Source organism: Myotis myotis, unplaced genomic scaffold (assembly GCF_014108235.1).
Source record: "Myotis myotis isolate mMyoMyo1 unplaced genomic scaffold, mMyoMyo1.p scaffold_m19_p_10, whole genome shotgun sequence".
NCBI lineage: Eukaryota > Metazoa > Chordata > Mammalia > Chiroptera > Vespertilionidae > Myotis > Myotis myotis.
The window spans coordinates 40,452,070-40,456,114 of record NW_023416314.1 but is presented as its reverse complement, the minus strand read 5'-3'; the positions used below and the strand labels follow the sequence as shown (position 1 = coordinate 40,456,114).

The 4,045-nt window shown below is 45.9% G+C and overlaps 1 pseudogene; it reads right to left on the bottom strand.

Moving 5' to 3' along the window:
- Positions 1–2,691: 2,691 nt before the first annotated feature.
- LOC118664688 lies at positions 2,692–3,616 on the bottom strand (annotated as a pseudogene).
- Positions 3,617–4,045: the final 429 nt, after the last annotated feature.

Sequence of the window (4,045 nt, the reverse complement as noted above, 5' to 3'; positions counted from 1 at the left end):
ACAAGATTATGTGATCTGTTTTGAGAATTTCTAGCTAATATGACATATATTCTGTTTAAGTCCTTCAGTGTGATTAACAGCTGTACACACTGTCAGCACTAGTATTAAAGATATACACATCTGATATAATAAAGAGCTAATATGAAATTTAACCCTCACGCCATCACACCGTCACAAGATGGCTGCGTCCACAGCAGGGGCGGGGTTCCCATAACACAAGATGGCTGAACCATCAGCGGAGGCGGGGCTTCCATGATGAGCCGGAACAAACATTCAGCAGGGACCTGAGGCTGCGTGGTGCTGGGCTGGGGCGGGGGACCTGAGGCTGCGCCCCCTGCCCGGCGGGGCTTGACGTGGGACCTCAGGCCGCACCCCTGGCCCCGGCCCAGGCTGCAGGACCTCAGGCTGCACCCCCTATCCCAGCACTGGGCTGGGGGACCTGAGGCCGTGCTCCCCACTTGGTGGGGCTTGACAGGGGACCTCAGGCTGCACCCCTCCTGCCCAGTGGGACTTGACAGGGGACCTGAGGCCACACCCCGCCCTGGGCCAGGGGACCTGAGGGTGCGCCGGGGGACCTGAGGCTGCACCCCCACCTGGCAGGGCTTGACAGTGGCCCTGAGCCTGCGCCCCCCAACCGGTGCTGGGCTGGGGACCTGAGACTGTGCCCCCCACCTGGTGGGGCTTGATGGGGGTGGGGCTGGCCAGGTCTGGGTCTTGCGTGATTTTGAGGCACGCGTGGGTGAGCAGGGACTTGACTCTGGGTCCCACGGCACCCCCAAATCTCTGACAAGAGGAAGATTTTCATATACATTTTACTAATTTTATTTCATCTCTGACATTTCTATTATAGAGAAAGGGCAAATAGCAATATTAAAATATTTCCTCTAATTAATTCCCCTTTAATGTGCACAAATTTCGTGCACTGGGCCACTAGTACATAATAATTAAAAATATAACTCACCCTAACTGGTTTGGCTCAGTGGATAGAGTGTCGGCCTGCGGACTGAAAGGTCCCAGGTCCGATTCTGGTCAAGGGCATGTACCTTGGTTGGGGGCACATCTCCAGTGGGAGGTGTGCAGGAGGCAGCTGATCAACGTTTCCCTCTCATCAATGTTTCTAACTCTCTATCCCTCTCCCTTCCTCTCTGTAAAAAATCAATAAAATATATTAAAAATATATATAACTCAAAGAAATAAATGATCTATAATAATGTTTCCCCTTCTGTGACTTTATTTATTTGCAATTATTATTTTATTTAGGCGTGTACTTTTTTAAAAGCCTCCCTCTTACTAAAATTCAAAAATATCCCATCCTGTCTGGAAAACTTTAAAACAGCTTTGTAAAAAGTTATCCACCAGAGTCAGGTTAAAGATTGAATTTATGGTGAATAATTAGTAAAGGTAGTTGTGCCAATTCATTTTGCTACCCATGAGTCTGGCTTGAAGTTATATTTGTGGGCTAATAAACATTTTATACTTATTTACTAAGGCTATGTTAAAGTCTCATAATGTTTTTATGAACACGACCCCACTGATCTTTGATCACCTGGGGCATGTGCATTCAGTGGTATTTCTGGAACTAAGAGAATTTGTGCTAAGTTGGGTCCCATTTCTGACCCAGTGAAAGACTGGCAATACTAGCTTCTTTTTTTTTTTTTAATATATATTTTATTTATTTTTTACAGAGAGGAAGGGAGAGGGACAGAGAGCTAGAAACATCAATGAGAGAGAAACATCGATCAGCTGCCTCCTGCACACCCCCCACTGGGGACGCGCCCACAACCAAGGTACATGCCCCGGACTGGAATCGAACCCAGGACCCCTCAGTCCGCAGGCCAACGCTCCATCCACTGAGCCAAACCAGTCAGGGCAATACTAGCTTCTTATGTGGTCAGCGGAAAACTTGTGATGTATTTAGCCTAACTCAAAGCTATGCATGTAAACAGAGAGGCCTCTGCCATAATCAGTTACAAACACACTTACATACTACATGCCTTTCAGTGGTTATAAAAAGTTTATGTAAGCGAGACAACCTAATATGAAAGTGGTTAAATTGTTTTCAATTGTTGTCACCCACTAAGCTCTGCCTATGTCCATCGGTGCAAGTTGCCAGAGGTGCACACGAGCAAATAAAACACTGTACGTATTTTTAAAAATCCCAAATAAATAAGTAGTGCTAAAGAAGAATAAAAATTAAAGATTAGTTTTGTGGTTAACAGAAATGAACAACCTTTGATAAAATAGTCCCGGTGGGGAAGGAGAAGAGCTTGTGTTTGTTTTTAAATGGCCGCCATGATGAAACTTCACCTCTCATAGAAATTTTTTTAAATATTTTTATTGATTTCAGAAAGGAAGGGAGAGGGAGAGATAGAAACATTCATGATGAGAGAGAACCATTGATTGGCTGCCTCCTGCACACCCCCTACTGGGGACCAAGCCTGCAACCCAGGCATGTGCTCTTTACCAGAATCGAACCTGGGACCCTTCAGTCCACAGGCTAATGCTCTATCCACTGAGCCAAACCGGCTAGAGCTTTTCATAGAAATTTACTTTCAGTCTCCTTCACTCGTTTTTTACGAACCAGGTCATTATTCTTTGTGATGGCAGCTGCCACCCTTGTTCGTGGCCCTCGCTTGGTAAACTGATATCTAAATTTGAGGGTCCTTGAATTATCTTTGAGCATCTGGGCAAATTCCATCTCTACAGCTGTTCCCAACTGCTGTCTCTGGTTATCGATCTTGATTTCTGTCAAGGTGTCATTTTCCTCTTAGTGCCTCTACCAGGGCTAGGATCCCGGCTCCAGTTTTAAAATTGGATTCTATGTTTAGACTTTTCAAGGTCTTGTTTACTTTCAGCACATCTGCAAAAGCAGTTGCCATAGTGTCATTGCTGCGGGTGGCAGGTAGGCTGAACTTCTTGACATGAGTGTTGGCCTATAGAGCCTTGGCAAATTTCTTCAGGGTTGGAATTGGAATGTTCTTAATGCTGTTGAGATTAACTTCTTGGAGGCTGGGATTGTTGGCTTTCATCTGCTGCAGACTTACTTCCACATTTGTGGGGTTGGGTGGTTCCTCACATACAGGCTTGACCTTTTCACCTTTGACCACATTTCTCACGGGCCCTTTGCCATCTTTAGTGTTGGGTATTCTTCATCAAACTTTGGGTTATTGAGCAAATTGTGTACTCTAAGAACAGCTGCAAGATCATAGAGTTCAGTGTCGGGGGCACTGGCCAAAGTTTCTTCCAGTTCTGGATCAAGGGTTACTTTGTCTTCTTTAAGCATTTGTACGGGGTTTTCTTTGGGGATAAAGACTCTCTCTTTCTTTTCTCCAGTGAAAGGCACGAAGTCTTCCCTGTCTTTCTGTTCCAAAGCCTCCTTCTCCAGGTACATGAGGAGGTGCACACAGCCAAATGGTCCGGTGGCGGCTTTCTGTGTCTGGTCTTTCTGTCGGAATCCAGCTGGTAGCAGGGCACTCTTGGGATCTAGGTCATCAAGAACATTTTCCAAGTGTTTCAGTTCCTCTTCTGAGAGTTTTCCAAAAAGCTCATCTTCATCAATGTTCTTATATTTCTCCAAGTCGTTTTCAAAAGGGAGTGCCATGGTTTCTTAGATGCCTTTCTCTTGGGCAGCGCACATTTAAATGGGCCAGCTTCCTGAGACTTCAGAATGCCTTTGTGCACCCATCCCTGAACCGGAAGTGGGAGACGTCAGTTGGTCAGCTCCCAAAATAGCGGGGCAGGAGCAGGGCCCCTTTCTATCACTAGAGAATCCTATAGGCTGTGTTAGTTCCTGGGTAGGGTTTTCCTGACTTAGCTAATCCTTTAGCTGTACAGGTAGTAACAGCTCCTGTGGAAGGCTTTTCACGGCTTTTCTTGATGCCCTGAATGCCCAGGTAAAACTCTGAAAATTATCGCAGACCAGGATGTATTGATGACCTCTGCACTCTTGACATTTTGGGTTGGGTAATTCTTTATTGTGAGGAGCTGCCTTGTGTAGTGTAGGACATTTTGCAGTAATCCTGGTCTCTACCCACTAGATGCCAGT